Here is a 19,773-nt window from a genome sequence, read left to right as displayed (position 1 = left end):
TGTACCAACAAGTGTATAGGGACAAATTGCTCCTCTAGTCTCATGCCGGTATGCACAAACACTGAACTGTGATGAAAGCATGGGAATTTAACCATCACCTGCTTCATCAAAAGATGCATAAACCCATATGCCCTGCTTACATTCTTCTTTTCTTGTCCACTTTTGTATTATGGAGATGTAGCTGTTAACACATGCTTCCTAGTGCATGCTGAATTTCTATTAACTGCTCCACAGTTAATGAAAACTCCCTTCTTTCATGTGTTCAGATAAAAGTCTGGCATCAATTTCTACTGACCACATCAGTGCTTAAACAAAGCCAGGAATGAATCTACCCTATGTAGCTCCACTAAGTCAGACAGAGGCAGTGTGTGGGCAGTGCCCTAGGGTAGTCCATGATGGGAGGGTAATACATAGTGATGCTGCAGTGTAACATGACAAATAGCAGGGTAGTGGTGACTCACACCTTTAAGCCCAGCACTTGGGAGACAGAAGCAGGGGCGTCTCTATGAGTTCAAAGCCAACTAGGTCTACAGAGTGAGTTCCAGGACAGTTAGGACTACACAGTGAATCCTGTCTCAAAAAACCAAACCAAACCAAACTAACAACCCACCAAACAACCAAATAGAAAAACAAAACATGACAAATACCTTCTGTCACTGTGACAAAATAGCTTAGCAAAACAACTTAACTGAGGAAATATTTGTTTTAGTTCATGGTATTAGAGGTTTCAGGCCATGATTACTCAGCTCTATTGCTTGTGGAAAGACACGTGAAAAGGTATGTGGAAAGGCAGAGCATCAAGATGGAATGGGCATGGTGAAGCTCACTCCCTGGGGACCAGAAAAGAGAGAGCCACAGCGAGAAAGGGGAAAGAAACAAGGCAGATTTCAAAGGCACCTCTAAATACCTCCTTCCTCCATGTAGGCCCCACTACCTTAAGTGCTCATCACCTCCCAGTAATTCCATCATTATCAGAGAGCAAACCTTTATCCAGGATTTTTGGGGACAATCAGAGCTAAACCATGGGAGCATTATGAAAATGAGAGTGAGAATAAGAGTGAGGGGAGAGAAGAGCTAGGGAAGAGGAGAGAAAGTGGGAGGAGGGAATGAGACACACAGAGAGATTAATTACTCATGAGCTAACAGAGAGAGAAGGATGGGTGGAGGAAGTGATGGAAAAAGAGAGAGGATGGATGGAGGGAGTGAGGGGAGAGAATGGATGGAAGGAATGAGACACAAAGAACAAAGGTACTCATGAGATAACAGAGGAAGGAGAAACATGAATGAAGGGAGTAAGGTGGAGGAGAAAGAATGGATGGAGGGAGTGAGGCACATAGAAAACAAAGGTACTCATGAGATAACAGAGAGGTGAGAAGAGGGAAGGGAGAAGGGTGGATGAGGAGAAGAAGAGAGAGAATATGAGTGGCAGTTTATAACCAAGCCACATCTAAGTTACTCTCTCTGTGTTATCACCATGGATCCATTCATGAAGCCAGAAGCCATATGGCTTAGTTAGTTATTAAGAGTTCCACATCCCAATATCATAATGATGGCAATAAAATTCCCTGTGAGTTTTCCATGAAATATTTAACCCTTAGCATAAACATAGAGAACCCAAAGAGCTTTGTGTATGAAAAGCATCTAGTCCTAAGTTGCACATGCCTTATATGTCATAAACATTTAAAACCCAGAATCCTGTTTCACTAGACTCCAGAGACAGAGAACTCATCTTCATATATCTTTATAAATAAAAAGTCTATCTGATATACTAGCAGAGGAAATGGAGTTCAAAGGACTCTGAAGTAAATGTAGGTATACAGCAGTAACTGAACTGTGATTTCTAAACAGCTCTAGTTTGTTCTCCCAAGTGTTGCCTCAAGGTTCAGTCCAGTGAACTATGTGGTATAAAAGAAGAAAAGGAAAAGAACTTTCCTTTCACAAACTAGGAAAAGACATTCATACAGCTTATAAACACCTTCAGCAATGTAGCAGGATACAAGATTAACTTAAAAAAATCAGTAGCCCTCCTATGTACAAATGACAAACAGGCTGAGAAAGAAATCAGAGATACATCACCCTTCACAATAGCCACAAATGATATAAAATACCTTAGGGTAACTCTAACTAAACAAGCAAAGGACCTGTATGACAAGAACTTTAAGTCCCTGAAGAAAGAAATTGAAGATGTCAGAAAATGGAAAGATCTCCCATGCTCATGGATATGTAGGATTAACATAGTAAAAATGGCAATCTTACCAAAAGCAATCTACAGATTCAATGCAATCCCCATCAAAATCCCAACACAATTCTTCACAGACCTGTAAAGAACAATATTCAACTTCATATGGAAAAACAAAAAACCCAGGATAGCCAAAAGAATCCTGTACAATAAAGCAACCTCTGGAGCCATCATGATCCCTGACTTCAAGCTCTACTATAGAGCTACAGTAATTAAAAACAGCTTGGTACTGGCATAAAAACCAACATGTGGAACAATGGAACCAAACTGAAGACCCCGACATTAATCCACATACCTATGAACATATGATTTTTGACAAAGAAGCCAACAATGTACAATGGAAAAAAGAAAGCATCTTCAACAAATGGTGCTGGCATAACTGCATGTCAACATGTAGAAGAATGCAAATAGATCCATATCTGTCACTGTGCAAAAACTTAAGTCCAAGTGGATCAAAGACCTCAACATAAATCCAGTTAGTCTGAACCTGATAGAAGAGAAAGTAGGAAGTAGTCTTGAATGCATTGGCACATGAGATCACTTCCAAAATATAACACGAGTAGCACAGACACTGAGAGAAACAATCAATGGGACCTCTTGAAACTGAGAAGCTTTTGTAGGGCAAAGGACATGGTCAATAAGACAACATGACAGCCTACAGAATGGGAAAAGATCTTCACCAATCCCACATCTGACAGAGGGCTGATATTTAGAATATATAAAGAATTCAAGAAATTAGACATCAAAATACCCAACAGTCCAATTAAAAATGGGCTATTGAGCTAAACAGAGAATTCTCAACTGAAGAAGCTCAAATGGCTGAAAGACATTTAAGGAATTGCTCAACATCCTTAATCATCAGGGAAATGCAAATCAAAATGACTCTGAGATACCATCTTACACCTGTCAGAATGGCTAAGATAAAAAAAAACACTGAAGACAGCTTGCTTATGTTGGACAGGATGTGGAACAAGGCAAACACTCCTACACTGCTGGTGGGAATGTAAACTTGTACAGCCACTTTGGAAATCAATATGGTGATTTCTTAGAAAATTGGGAATCAATCTCCCTCAAGATCCAGCTATACCTCTCTTGGGCATATACCCAAGGAATGCTCAATCATACCACAAGGACACATGCTCAACTATGTTCATAGCAGCATTATTTGTAATAGCCAGAACCTGGAAACAACCTAGATGCCCTTCAACTGAAGAAAGGATAACGAAAATGTGGTACATATACACAATGGAGTACTACTCAGCAGAAAAAAACAATGATATCATGAGGTTTGCAGGTAAAAGGATGGAACTAGAAAAAAATCATCTTGAGTGAGGTAACCCAGACTCAGAAAGACAAACATGGGATGTACTCACTCATAAGTGGATACTAGATGTAAAGCAAAGAATAACCAGACTACAACTCACAACTCCAGGGAGGTTACCTAGTAAAGATGACCCTGTGAAAGACAGGGATCACCCAATGACAGAGAAATGGATGAGATCTACATGAGCAAACTGGGGGTGGAGGGGTAATGGAGGGCAAAGGTGGGGGAAAGAGAGCTTAGGGGAGCGGGAGGTACCAGCTGGATCATGAGCAGAGTGGGGAGGGAGATACCATGATGAATGAAGACCCCAGGGAAATAGGAAGAAGCAGAGTGCTAGAGAGGTCCCCAGAAATCCACAAAGATACCTCTACTGTAGACTACTGGCAATGGTCAAGAGAAGGCCCGAGCTGACCGGCTCTGGTGATTGGATGGCAGAACACCCTGACTGTCATGATAGAACTTTCATCCAGTGTCTGATGGAAGAGGATGCAGAGATTCATGGCCAAACTCCAGGTGGAGTTCCAGGTGTCCAGTCGGCGAGAGAGAGGAGGGATTATATGAGCAAGAAATATTGAGACCATGATTGGAAAAAGCACAGGGACAAATAGCCAAACTAGTGGAAACACATGAACTGTGAACCAATAGCTGAGGAGCCCCCATGGAACTGAACCAGACCCTCTGGATAAGTGAGACAGTTGATTAGCTTGAACTGTTTCAGAGGCCCCCAAGCAGTGGAACTGGGACCTGTCCTTGGTGCATGGGCTGGCTTTTTGGAGCCTAGGGCCTATACTGGGACACTTTGCTCAGCCTTTGTGCAGGGAGGAGCTTAAGGAACCAAAATATTATATAAAGTAAAATTTCATGGGGCATCAAGATGATTTTGTCAGGTCCAAACAGCAGAGATTTCAAGATGTCCCATTCCCTATGAATGCAGATGTGGACTAAAGTTCACTGATCTTTGGAATGACTGGTGCTTGCTAGAACTCTGACATAATGGAGGAATGAATCTGAAATTATTTCTTCCTTTATATTCAGAGGATCAAATGGAGGCACTAATAGGAAACTAGTCTACAAATCTAGAATCACCACTGCAGTTGTAAGTTCATCCTTCCCCCTGCCTCTTGTGGAGATCACTAATGCATGACAAACATGAGTCCCTCAGGCTTTCTCTTTCTTCACAGTGCTACAAAAGCAGTGGGATGCAACAAAATGCCCAGAAGCAAGGTGATTGCAGACTGGCAGGGAAATATGGATGGTCTGGAAAATTGCCTTTGGATGATTGTGTATGACCTCCATGTGTAAAGAGACCTTGTGAGCTATAAAGCAGCATTAAGATGCTAACCATTACAGGGGGTTGTATGCTTATCAAAATTTTTCTACTTGAAGTGGTGGGTACTGTGAGCTGAGAGATGGCTCAGCTGTTAAGAGTGTTTTCTGCTCTTGTAAAATACCTAGGATCTATTTCTGAACCCACACAGAGACTCACAATCACCTATAATTCTAGCTCCAGGGGATCTTATACCTTCTTTTGGCCTCTGCGAGCACCAGGTATATATGTAGTGCAGCTAGTACATGGCATATGCAGGCAAACAGCCACACACATAAAATCATAAATAAACAAATCTTTAAAGTAGCTGGTTTGGAAAGGCATCCTCTGTTATATAGAGAGTTAAAATTTCATGAAAATGCCTTAAGCTTATACAGGATTGTGGCTATATCCTGAGAACTTACGATATATGTAGTCAGCTGATTGAAATTTTCTAGAGCTTCTCTCTGCATAGGACATTCCCTTTTCTACTTACTGTGACTTGGATAAGTATTTCTCAAAGCCTGTATGTTGAAGATTAGGTCATCAGCCTGTCTAGTTATTAGAAGGTCTCAGAACCTTTAAGAGATGGGGCATAGTGGGAGGAAGTTAACTCATGCATCATGCGGAAGGAAAGGTGTGCTGGTAAAAGAGATTCAGGCTTTTCTTTGTTTCTTGGCTTTCATGAAGTGAACAGCTGGCTCTAACACACATTTCCCACTATAGTGAATCATCTCTACACAGAGTCAGAAGCAATAGGGTCAACAATGAGCTGGATGTTGTGAATTAGGATCGAAAACAAATCCTTCCTCTTTATAAGCTGTTTAACTAAGGTCTTCCGTTACAGCAATGGAAATATATGCCTGGAGCTGTATCCATAGCTCCACCCCAACTTTTAACCCAGCATTTCCTCATCTTTTCCCAAACCCACTGATAAAACAAAACCACAAAACAGGTGCTGGAGACATGGCTGAGCAGTTAAGACAATGTGCTCCTTTTCTAGAGGTTTGGAATTGGTCCTCAGTACCCGTGTCAGATGGCTTATGACCACCTCTACTCAGCTACAGGAGATACAACAGCAATTTTTGGCCTCTGTAAGTACCTGCACACATGTGTATACACACATACACACAGAGAGTTAAAAATAAAAATTTAAATTAATTAAAAGAAAAACAGAAAATATACTGTTATAAATAAAAATGTCTCTACCCTAGAACTCTGCTGTAAATTGTAAAAATTATTTTCCAAATGTCTTTACTACATAATCACATTTCTTCCATACAATAATGTTTATAGCTTCTCACCAGAACATTTGTTGCTTGTCTCTTGGTCATGGGTTGATATACTATTATTTTTATTTTTTATTTAATCTGTATGGGTATTTTGCCTGCATATATTTATGTGCATCATATGTGTGCTTGGTGCCTGTGAATGCAAGAAGAGGGCATTGGATCTCTAGCTGCCATGGGGCTCCCTTGGTATTGGAGTTATAAATAGTTATGAGCACCCATGTGGGTGTTAGAAATTGAACTTGGGTCCTCTGAAAGAGCAACCAGTTCTCTTAAGCACTCAGCCATATCTTGAGCCCCATGTTCTTTTTATTTTAACATTTTATTTGTTTATTGTGTCCACATGAGTGTCTGAATATACATGTATACTACACAAGTGCAGTATTCACAGAGGCCATAAGAGGGAGACAGATCCCCCTGGAACCACAGGTAGTTGTAAGCTGCCATATGAATGCTGGGAACCAAAATCCACTCAAGTTCTCTGCAAGAACAACAGGTGCTCTTAACCACTGAGTTGTCTCTCCAACAACTGAATCCACCCTCCCCACCTTATTGACCTGAATACTTCTTCCCTGAGGACTAGTTTTCATGGTACCAGAAGGTGTCATGGAAGCTTCCAGAGGAGGGAAGCAACCAACAGTCCTACCCAGCTATGACACCTATGACCTACAGTAATGATCAGCTTTGCATAATAACCCAATGGTTATATCTTGGCAGTAACCAACAGATCTCTAATTAGACTTAGGGCCCACTCAATAAGAGGGAGATCATACCTGGTACTAGAAACCTAGTCAATCATCCATAACTAGTAAAGTCATGGATCTTGGAGAACCCATAACTGACTCTTTACTAAACCAGTGGAATTCTTAACTACATTCTAAGTATTTATTCTTCTATATGCAGATAAGTGTGGTCTTTACTCCTCGTTGAGGAAACTTCCCTTTGCAATAGACAGAGACCACTACAGAAAACCACAACCAATCAAAATGTAGAGCTGTAGAGCACAGTCCCAATGGATACATCTACAAAACCCTCCAGCACTGAAGTCTCAGAGAACATTGCAGAAGAGGGGGGAGATTGTAAGAGCCAGAGACCAGAGAGTTTGCTATGAGATTGTGTCTCTCATGTCAGAAGCTACACACAAAAAAGTCTCACCAGCATGACTGCCTAAACATGAGCTAAACAAGGACAACAACAATAGATGTGCCAAAATGGATGAGGGGAAAGACCATGATGCCTCAAGCCTGCACAAAAGACTACAGGCAACTAAGGAATAATGCGACTAGAAGAAATAGTCTTCCTCAGGGAAGAGCACTCCAATTGGTTATCCAATACCAAATAATCAAGTTACATTATACAGACTGAGCAACACACACACACACACACACACACACACACACACACACACACCCTCCTCTTTGATAAATTTGAACTCTTGAATATGTCTGTTTACTCACTAGTGAGACCTAATTTTAAGCTCTTTATCTCTAATATATATGAGTGCAAGATATCAAAGGACAGATAAGACTGCAATGAAGGTCAGTGTCTTTCTCCATCATTCCTAAAGTATCAACTCAGTGAGGCTTCTAAAAATATGTTTATATATGCACACACTACATACATACAAACACACACACACATTGTACAATTAAAAACATCATACCAATAAAAAATATGTCCTATGATATTTTTAGAAATTGAGTGAGTTTTAGGACTGGGGAGATGACTCATTCAGTGAAGGGCTTGCCACAGAGACATTAAGATCCCAGTTCAGTCTTGAGAATCAACACGGAAAAGCCAAGTATTGAGGCTCATGCTTGCAATCTGCTAAAGAGGTAGAGACAGGAGGGCACCCTAGCCTATGGGCTAGTCAGCCTGGCAAAATCAGTGAGTTGCAGTTTCAATGAGAGACCCTGTCTCATAAAATTAGGTGGAGAGTGTTTGAGGAAGATACTTGACAATAACCTCTGGCCTCCATATATATGTGCACATGTGGACACACATGAACATGTACATCTACCCTCTCACATGTACACAAATGCACAAAAAAGAAAACAGAAGCCATTGGATCTGTTGTAGGGAATGGTGGTATACATGTATTTAATACCACATTCAGGAAGAAGAGCAGGAGGATTCTGCGTTCCATACCAGTATGAAATACATAGCAACTTCCTGTCTTAAACAAATAAATCCAAATTTAAGTTACTTGACTTTTTTAAAATTAATTTTTGAGACAGGGCCATGTCTTTTATCCCAAGCTGACCTGGAATTTACTACGTAGCCCTGATATAGTTCATGCCTCACACTCCTAAATCCTCAGATACCAGTTGTGTGCCACTATGCCTGGCCTGAAATGCCTATATCTTTTCCTACAAATTAAATTGAAGTTCTCAGTCTGTTCTGATAAACTAGAGGTTAATCACACCATTGCTGCACATATCCCTGAAAGGGTTTGACTCATCTAGAATGTTTCAGCACAGATGGCCTGTTTCCCTCACCATCTTTGCTATGGTTCTGTATTCTGTCTCAGATGACCAAGTGAAAGTCATCACTATCATCAGCTTGATGCTATGTCTGTCTGTTGGTATATGATTTCTGCATAGAGGTTTTTTTTGCTGTTATTGTTATTTTTCCAGACAGGATTTCTCTATGTAACAGTTCTGGCTATCCTGGAACTCGCTCTGTAGACCAAGCTGGTCTCGAACTCACTGAGATCCACCTGCCTCTGCCTCCCAAGTGCTGGGATTAATGGTGTGCCTCACCATACCTGGCCAAGACAATCTTATATGATCTCATTTCAGCTTTTTTTCAAGACAGGGTTTCCCTGTGTAGCTCTGGCTATCCTGGAACTCACTCTGTAGACCAAGCTTGTCTCGAACTTACAGAGATCCACCTGCCTCTTCCTCCTGAGTACTGGGATTAAAGGTGTGTGTCACCACCACCCAGCCTGCATAGAGCATTTTAGAGGCCAGATCAACTAGTCTTCATCTAAAGGTGGAAATGACAAATTAATGACAGGGCATCTCTTTATCTGTGAATTCTTTTATTTCCTTCGATGTTCTCGATTATCCTTTCTATACTATATATTCCCATGTGCTCTTCAAAATAGCCATTGTATAGTACTCAGCATGATCAGTCAGTCTTCATTCTTTCCAGGTTCCATATTTTCAAATTGTGAGTACAAATTTCTTTTCCTTATTCCTCAGCACCACCAGAGCAGTGTTTGCCATGGGGATTTATGTATATACACACAGTGGTGATAAATTTGAGTCACCCTTAGAGCATGTCTCCAGCTGATGTCCCAATAAGCCAACAGCTTATCTTCTTGATTTAGCCCTCCTGCTGTCAATAAGCATCCCTTTCATAATATATGCAGTGACACATCTTTTGAAGGATTTTGTAACTTAAAATGTTTGACATCACAATGGCTGGGGAGCTCATAGGCCCAAGGGGTGAAACTACACAATTATATTGTTAAATGGACATTAAAGAGGCAATTCCATGGAGTTTATCTGATAATCAAAGGGGTTTATTTCAGGTTAACTTACAACAAGCAAAAGGAAGTTGGTTGTGGGTTCCAGGAGGGGTGAGGCATGGTCTAACACGGTTCTCTGGAGAACTCTGCCTTGATCTGCAATACCAGCATCCAGCATCCAAGACCACAAGGTAGCCAAGAAAGTGAGTACATATACATTCCAGGTCTTAAGGGGGTCCCTTCTTGGCCACGCCCTGGGGGGCCAGGTAACTTGCAGTTACCTGCTTCCTGCTAGGGGTGGTGCTTTAGGGGTAAAGTGCAGACAACAACCCCTACAGATAATAGTATCAAACTCCCTTTGAAACTTTTTTTTTTTTTTTTTTTTTTTGGTTTTTTAAGACAGGGTTTCTCTGTGTTGCTTTGCACCTTTCCTGAAACTCACTTTGGAGACCAGGCTGGCCTTGAACTTACAGAGATCTGCCTGCCTCTGCCTTTTAAGTGCTGGGATTAAAGGCGCGCGCCCGCCCGCGGCCCCCCCAAGCCCCCCCCCCCCCCCCCCCCCCCCCCCCCCCGCACCTTTGAAACTTTTATTTCTAGGTCCATACATTAGGGCAGCTCTCAGAGAAGCATCTTTGTTTTTGTTGATGGCTGGTAACTCAGAAACTCACAAGTGGTCAAAGTGCAGAGAATAATTAATGACATATGCTAAGTCACCAATGAAACATTTATATTATTCCCTTTGCCACGGCTCAGGGGACATTGTAGAAGAGGGGCAGAAAGATTGTGAGAGCCAGAGGTTGGGGAGGGCAAGGGCAAAATGGTATCTTCTGGACATGACAGGTCTGTGGCACTCATGAACTCACAGCAGCTATGGTTGCCTACACAAGACCTGTAGAAGACCAAGCCAGTCAACATTCTAACATGGAGAGGGAAAAGGGTTCATGCATCCCCATCCATAGTTGAGAATCTATTGGTATTTGATGGCTTCAGGAGGAAGAGATCCAGTTTTCTTTAAGGATGTGTCCTTTGGAAAGTAGACCATACTCTAACAAATGGTGCCACACCAAGGAGTATATGGGCAGCACAAATTAGCTATTAGAAACAGAGAGCAAGAATGGCTGAAGTCCTTGCTAAGGCTGCTAAGTACAAGAAGAAAGTCGGTTCTCACAGCAAATAGAGGTTAGTTAAGGTCTATCTAAGAGTGAATCATAAAGATGATGGGCAGGGGTTCAATGTGAGGGGAAAATTTTCTCCTTGGAGCATTGCTAAGTCCATGTGTAGCAATTTATAGAGCTGTGGTGAATAACAAGAGTGGACTATATGTCTGTGACAGTGTAATTATTTATTTAGAGTAAGCATTTTGATCATTCTTTCTCTCTTCCTTCTCACAGTCCCTCACTTTTCTCCACCTCTTTCTTTCCTTCACCCTCTGTCCCTGTCCCTATTCCCCACACAAGAATATATACCCCACGTCTAATTCTGATGAATGTCTCTGGTCCACCCGTTCCCTCAGAATGATAGGAACACCCTTATCTTTGTCACATGGCATCTTCCTTGAATTTTGTGAGCATGTACAATACAGCTACCAACAGGCCTGTTTTTTAAGAAAATGTCTTGGAAGATTCTGGAGATGGGTCCATAGGTAAGAGTGCTTTTTAAACAAGTTTCTGAGGACCCAAGTTCAGAGGCCTGAACCAATGCATAAAGCCACGTATGGGTGCACACACTTGTAATGCCAGTGTTCACAGAAGTAGGCATAGATAATAAGATTAGTGGGCCTTGCTAGCTGCCAGGCTAGCTCCAGGTTCAATGAGAGAGCCTGTCTCAAGGGAATAAGACAAAGGGTGGTATGTTTTCCTCTGACCTCTGCATATATACACAGGCTCATATACCTGCATATATTTGTGCACATACATCACACCCACACACCGAATTCACACATACGGATACACTTACACACATACAAATATTTAAAAAGATCTTGTAGTTTCTCTGTTTTAAATCCTCAGCTGAAGTTAAAAGCACACCTTTTAATTAGTATGTAGGAGACCTTATGTAATCAGACCTCACCCTCAGGATTATTTTCTTGCCTCTGACTCTCCCTATGCTATTTTGTGATTTAAAAAAAGACCAAAGTCGTCAGGATCAAAATGGAGTCCCCTGTGTAAACCCTAAGCAAAGAAGTGAAATCGAAATGGGAGGTCATGAAGAAAGAATCCTATCACATGGCAGGAACTGTCACAAATCCTTCCAGAAACACAAGCTTCCATGGAAACCAGCCCAACCTTGTATAAAAAGTGCTTCTACAAGGACATCTGCTCAGCTGCTGGTTGGACTGATGTCATTTGTATTATTAATCACTGTGGCCAGAGGTGATTGATTCCAAATATCTGATGTAATATTTTTTTTACTTTTATTTCAAAACCTTCCCTGAGCCTCAACCTCATTGAATACACATACCCACAGTTTATTAAGATCCCATATTGACACTGCCATATCCTGCAATTCCCTTTGCAGTGCTATTTTAAAAAATATAATTATTCTCTGGAGATTCTCCATCTAGATATTTTATTCACCCATAAATCTGTCTCTTTTTCTTTCTTTACCCAACTTATGGCCTTCTTGCTATTGTGCAAACACACCTCAAGCAAGATGAAGAAATAGCTCCTTCCCCATCTGGGTTTAGTGATGTGTGTCTGGAAGTGTGTGCTCGGAGGCAGGGAATTATGATTTAGTCTTCTCTTGTGTGTCTATGATGGTTAGTTTTTTTTTAAGGGGAAAGCATAGCATAGTTTATCATTTTTATATATATTTTTATCTTATAATGAACTTAATTTCATATATCAGCCATAGATTCCCCTGTCTTCCCTCCTCCCATCCCCCTCCCCAGCCCTCCCCCCAATCCATCCCCCATTCCCACTTCCTCCAAGGCAAGGTCTCCCCTGGGGAGTCAGCCCAGCCTGGTAGACTCAGCAGAGGCAGGTCCAGTCCCCTCCTCCCTACACCAAGGCTGAGCAAAGTATCTCAGCATAGGCCCCAGGCTCCAAAAAGCAAGCCCATGCATCAAGGAGAACAGGGAGGGAAATACCATGATGAATGAAGACCCCAGTGGAATAGGAAGAAGCAGAGTGCTAGAGAGGTTCCCAGAAATCCACAAAGATGGTTAGTTTTAACTGTTAACATGACATGACCTAGAAGCACACAGGAAGGTAATCTCAATGAGGGATTGTCTAGATCAGGTAAGCCTGTGAGCATGTCTGTAGGGGAATTGTCTTAAGTTAATTGGTGTGGGAAGTCATAGCCTGTTCTGGGTAGCACTACCTGAATTATACAACACTAGAGAAACTAAACTAAGCACAAGCAAGCAAGTACACTCATATGCATGTATTTCTTTCTGCTCTTGATATGACCAGTTGCTTCACATGCTTGTTGCCTTAGCTTCTCTGCAATATAATGTCACCTGAAATAGTAAACTGATATCAACCCCATTTTCCCCCAAGTTTCTTCTTGTCAGGATATTTTACCACAGCAACAGAAATTGTGTTGATTATATATATTAGTGATTAACTCCAAGTCATCAATGATGGATGCATTGGTACAACATTAAGAAATGAAAGAACTCCCCCAAGGGATCTGAATTCTCTACTTCACGCTCCATATGTCTTCCGTCTTCTGTCTGTAGTATGAGTCTGAATGTGTTTGCCTGAAGGCTGTTTTGTGAATCTGTCTGCTCTGTCTTTGTGTGTCTGTCATGTGAGTGTGTTTGTCTGTCTGTTATATGAGCTTTAACCTGCATTTATTGAACAGCACAGAAAGCATCACATGGAGAAGGAATGGGATACTTTACAGAAATCTTTAAGAGGGTTTTACAAGGGATTAGTCACTGATTTCAACTGACCCATATAACAAACATTATTTTTTATCAACTTATATCCATAAATGGCTGTTTTCAACTTTTATGGTAGGTTTTAGGAAATTGCTTTCAGTATCTGTATTTGCTGCTTTCATCAAATGATATACATGCATACATACATATTCTTGTTCAGGGACATGAAAGAGTACATAATTTAAGAAGATTACAGCTATCCATTATCTTAGGTTTTTAAGGTTGATTACTGGGAAATGCGCTGCAAGTAAGGTTGATTGCTTCAATGTTCTCTTAAGGGCAGGTTAAACAAACAGTTTGAGTGCACAGTAGGAGAGTAGTCTTAAGTGACCTCAAGGGTATTATTAAGTCTGGCTGTGAGATCCAGAAAATGTTCCTGTCTCTTAGAATGTAAGAGAGATTTTTCAGAACATTTCATCACCACAGTTTCTCTTTTTGTTGTTTTATTAAAGAAGAAGCGTGTCCATGGAGGTGGCCATTATGAAGAGCTTGTCTAGTCATGGTGTACTGTAGGGACAGCCTGAATCAGCATCATCTCTTATTGGTCCTTTAGAAAAATGGCAAATGCATGGTAGGATGAGACAGACAAACAGAATGGCTATTCCTGTAAAGGACCACAAATTAAGATTTAATCCTGAAAACCAATTGGAGGAACTGAGGCAGTTAGATACTTCTTGCAGTCTAGACAAAAATGTATTTTTGTGGTTGTTCTCTGAGTTTCTTAATTTGGAGAGAATGTTGTTTATATAAGGTAGAAATATTTTGTTCTAAAGGGGAAACTAAACATCATTATAAGGTGTTTATAAATGTTATTCCATCTTTAGTGTAGTTAACAGGGAATGAAGTGACACACATACAGTGAAAAATCTGCATCATGTTGAAGTTGCTAGCAGAGCCAAAGGGCTTCTTGATATTCTCCAAACCCCATGACAGCAATTTCAAGAGCATCTAATCTCTTAGGGATTTGTTGGTCAGTATGAGTTTGTTCTTGCAATTTGTTAGTGATGCTTTGAAGACAGGCATTGACAGTTGCTGTGGTGTGGACAAACTAAGCTAAGGCTACTGCTGCCATGGCAGGGGTAACTGTAGCAGTTATAGTAGCTACAATAATAATCTCAATGAATCTTTTTGTAGATATATATTCCAGGGCATAGTAAAGCTCTTTTAAAGTAGGTACCCCATGCCATGGATAGGTGAGTTGAACAGGAATCCAGGAATGGACTTGCTTAAGAATGAAAGTCAGAAGGTAAAATCACATAGTAATGAGAAGAAGTTTGGTAAATGGGGTAAAAATTAGAAGCAGTTTAATGCAGTAAAATGCCCTTCTTTTGTTGTCTTCTGTTGCCCATTCATTCTGTTGGAATCCAGAGAAAGCTTGTAGGAGAAAGCATAGATGCGGAGCCTTAGCTCCAATTTATGAAGAGAACAAGACCAAACATTGGCTAGGTCCTTGAGGGGGTTTATATAAAACCATGAGTTTGGATGTTACATAAAGATTGATGGAGGCAACTTGGAGTGAAAGAGACAGACATCTCCAGAAAGAGAAACAGTTGTTTTAATCAGAACAACTGAAGGGCCACAGTCTCTCCGTGAATGTGGAGACTGAGCACAGGTGTTTCTGGGGGCATGGGTATTTATATGATGGGAAAGGCGGAACTTTGGGGATGGAAGATTCCATCTGCAGGTCAGTTGCACTGCAGTCTTGAAGTGATAGATGCCACTCAAAGAGGTATATTGATCCTCTTATCTGAGGCTTCCCCCAATTTAACAACCCAGGTGTTATCATGAAGTCAACTTTGCTGTCTAGAGCTTCTCAGGCCATCTGAGTCTTTTAGGTTGATAACCCTTCAGAGAAACTTTCAGCTTTCTTGTGAATTTTTTTCTTTTTCCTTTGTTTTTTTTTTTTTTAGAAATCAGGATAATCTTGAGGGAAAGTCATTTTTAAAATTTAATGTATACATTGCTTTGGTAAGATGCTCCTGAGCTGATATTCCCTTATTCTCCCAGCTCCCTTTTTGTTTATGTATGATTTTTAGTAATAAGTGAGAATGTTCAATTATGGCTTGTCCTTGGCAGTGGTAGGGAACGTAGGGGAGGGTAGCCCCTTGGAATTGGTACAGGACACACCCAGACACCAAGTTCTAAGCACAAAGGAGATTTATTACCCTGGAGGGACAAGTGATAGGAGGAGGGCTGCCTCTGGATTGGGCAAAGGCAGACAGCAAGCAGCAGCAGAAGCAGGTGTGCTTTTTTAAATTATTATTTTTGTTTTTGCAGGAGTGGGTTTTTAAGAGGTAAAGAAGGAGTCTGTGTTAGGGTGAGCTGGTAAATCCTGATTGAACAAACCAACCAAATAATGAATTTGATTGTTGGACTTTGGTGTTTTGTCTCAGGAATGGGTCAGTGGCCATATATGGGAATGGGCCTTGGGGGCTAGCTTTCTTGGGATGTAATCTAATGGTTTTTAGTAAGGGAGGGAGAAGAGTAAAGGGTAAAATCTGTCAATGCCATGTCTTGCTCCAGCCCTTCAGGGAATGCCATGAGAGACATGAATTTCCCAAAGTTGACAAAAGGAGATAAATGTTTTAAACATATCAGCAGAACCATTGTCTATGTTGACCTGTTTCAGGACTCACATTACAAAGAAAGCAGTCTGTCAGTGTCTGCAAACAGCTCGAGTAGGCTCATGTGTTTCAGCAGCAGCATAGATAACCCATGAGAAGTTATCGACACTGTAGACAAAATTCTAAACAGTCTTAGTAAATAAGAAACACAGAGCCAAATACAGAAGAAATAGCCAAAGAGATCAGAGAAATAGCCATGACTAGCTTTAGCTTACCACCAGCAGTAGCGTCCAGAGAGAGAGAGAGCGAGCGAGAGTGAGAGCGAGAGCGCGCGCGCGCGCGCGAGAGAGAGAGAGAGAGAGAGAGAGAGAGAGAGAGAGAGAGAGAGAAAGAGAGAGAGAGAGAGCTCTGTCTACCTAACCTGTTCTTTTATTGTTTTCCTGTTCTGCCCTCTCATTGGCTCTAAGCATAGCCACATGACTTCCTTGTCACTGCCTGTCTATACAGACCCCAGGTCTCTATGGTTGTTACTGGGATTAAAAGCTTGTCTCACCATGCTTGGCTGTGTCCTTGACCATACAGAGACTCTGCCCGCCATGTGATGGGATTAAGGGCATGAGCTACTACCACCTGACTGCTGTTCCTGGCTCACTATGACCTCTGATCTCCAGGCAAACTTTATTTATTAACATCTAAATAAAATCACTTTTCAGCACAAATAAAATACCACCATACAACACAAACATGAATGCATTTAAGATGACCAAAGGAGATTTAATTTTTCTGAGTCTTTAACTCTGATAATTGATTATTTTTAAAGCTTTATTAGCCAGTATTTATAACTGCGACCAAGTGCAGATTAATAATATATGAGATCTCCATTGAGTGAAGTGGAGGTTTACCATCAATGTGTTTAACTTTGAATATGTTTTAATATCTTAGGTATCATCTCTAAGACTCACCTTTCGCATGACTAAAGTTACTTTCTCACACCCTCACAGCTGGCATTCTATTTTCTCTTTCAACTCTGAAAACATGCAACCATTTTAATCTTCATCACAACTTATATAAACCTTTTATCTTTCTTTTTCATCTAGACATATCCATACATTTTAACCTTCTTTATAACTTGCATAATAAACTTTTTACTTTTTTCTTTATAACCTTTATATAATTATTAAAAATCTTTCCATCTTTATATCAATTTAACCTTTTATTTACTGCTTTTCTCCCCTTAATGCCATGAAATATAGGTGATTGATTACTGAGAATAGTAACTGACAAAGCAAGTCTTTTTTTTTTTTTTGGTTTTTCAAGACAGGGTTTCTCTTGTGTAGCTTTGTGCCTTTCCTGGAACTCACTTGGTAGCCCAGGCTGGCCTTGAACTCATAGATCCGCCTGCCTCTGCCTCCCGAGTGCTGGGATTAAAAGCGTGCCCTCCACCGCCCGGCCAACAAAGCAAGTCTTTTTAAATTACCTTTAGATAATAAAGGGATAGTAAACAGCAATTTTTAAATCAGTAACAGACAGCATGGTAATTTGGAGCTGGGTTTCCCAATGAAACCTGTTTGTGAGTTTACCTACCACAGTAGAAAGCCTGTCAGCTCTAGGGAAAGGCAAGGCCTGACTTTTGCATTTGAAACATTTAGAGACCTAGTCAGAATTTGTATTGTCATAAGTCGATGAAAGAAATAAGATGCTAGCAATCTCTTTATTATCTGTCTTTTTATATCTTGTCATAGGAGATTAATAAATTCGTAAAGGATGAAAAGAATTTTGTCTGTTAGTGGAAGAAGTGTGTCTTAAGATCAAGGACTTTTATTTATTTACTTACTTACTTTAAGCCCTTGTGGCAGAGACTATGGGCATGTTGGGAGGGTGCATTGACTTGTTTATTAATCAACTGAGGGCTGGAATGTTTGAGAGAGTCAGTTTTGAAGCTTTTTTTTTCTTCTCTTTCTCCTTCCCCTCCTCCTCCTCTTCCTCCTCCTCCTTCCTCTTTCTCTTCCTCCTTAAATACATGTTTAGTTTTCTTTTTATTCCTTTTTCTTTATCCTCTCCTACAATATATCTCAACTGCAGCCTCCCCTCCTCCCAGTCCTGTGGCCCCCCTTTCCATCCCCCAACCCCCAGATCCATTTGAAGCTTTCTTATTCAGATAATTAATTTTTCTTTCAAAACTCTCAAATTTATACCACCAGAAAGCAACATATGCATCCTTTGTATCTAAAGTCATTGTAAAGCCAGAATGTTTTAAAGGTGAAAGTAGATATTTTAGCTGTGACTGGACTGGGCAGGCAGCCTTGAGGGTTGGGGGTAGGGCTGATAGAGGCCAGCTGGCTGCTGTAGTAGCAGGTGGTAGGGCTGCTAAATTTTTTAATGAAGATAGAGCCTGAGACAAAGAGGCCCCACAGGTACTGTGCATGCATGATGTGCCCAAAGTTGAATGTTTATAAGCTTGTTTTCATATTATCTTAGTTCTAAGTTCTTTGAATAAAGTCCTTAACTGCTGTGCCTGCATATGAGACAGAGGAGACAAAGAATTTCCCAAATGAAAACAAAGCAAAGTGAAAAGACAGCACTGTGCACCTTAGGGAAAATCACTACATTCCTTCCTTGTGACTGAAGTTGAAGTAGAGTCAAATTAGACTTGATAAAGAAAGAGAAACAAAGAGAGAGAAACAATGAGTCTACTGAGCTATTTCCAAGACAGCCAGGGCTATACTGAGAAACCCTGCCAAAACAATGAATTGAAAGAGCTTTGAGGGGAGCTTTCAGGACACAGGCCTCTTGCTCCTGAGATGCATTTACAGGTTCATCTGTCCTGAGATGTCTGAATTTTCTCTTTCTTCAGGATATCTCCACCAGGCAGAGGAGGTGGGAGCTCCTAGGCTCCTGTGGTTGCTTTTGGTGATTGAGATATCCAAAATTCACATGCCCAACAAGGATGGTACATGGGTACTTCAATAAGAAGGTTTCCCAATATGCTCAACTGCTCAAAAATGCTTCACTAAGGCATTAAAGGTCCTCACATGAGGCAGAAAAATGTGTTGATTATACGCAGCAATGATTAAACTCCAAATAACCAGCATTGCCCATTGTACATCTGAGTGTCCTTCCACAGTGTATTGCAGAGGTAGAAGAGAACAGGCTTCTGCTTTTCATTCCTAAGTGGCATTTCTAGAGAGCAGGAAAGTGTACAAGGAAGGAAGCAGTGACTGACATCATCTGTGATGTCTATAAAGAGTCTGCAATACTTTGAATTTCTGTGTGTGTACCAGTCCACATGTGTACATGTGGAAGCCAAAGGACAACTTGGCTGTTATTCCTGAGGTGTCATCCGTCTGTGTGTGTGTGTGTGTGTGTGTGTGTGTGTGTGTGTGTGTGTGTCATTGAGTGTGAGCATGTGTGCCACGGTACATGTGAGGAGGTCAGAGGAGAATACTTTGGGGATCTGCCCTCATTTTTTTTTTTTTTTACCTTGTTTGGTACAGAGCAGCAAAGAGACTTCTCTGGGCTTCTGGGGATATGAACTGAGGTCATCATAGTTGCACAATAAGTCCTTTCACTCACTGGGCTATCTCCTCAGCTCACAGCTTGTTTTTTGAGACAAGGTCTATCACTGGCATAGAGCCTGCAAAATAGCATGCTAGTCAGCGAGCCCCAGGGATCTGCCAGTCTCAGAGATCT

The sequence above is a fragment of the Peromyscus leucopus genome, chromosome X, assembly GCF_004664715.2.
Source record: "Peromyscus leucopus breed LL Stock chromosome X, UCI_PerLeu_2.1, whole genome shotgun sequence".
NCBI classification, from domain to species: Eukaryota; Metazoa; Chordata; class Mammalia; order Rodentia; family Cricetidae; genus Peromyscus; species Peromyscus leucopus.
The sequence above is the reverse complement of the archived record's forward strand: the minus strand, read 5'-3'. Positions refer to the sequence as shown.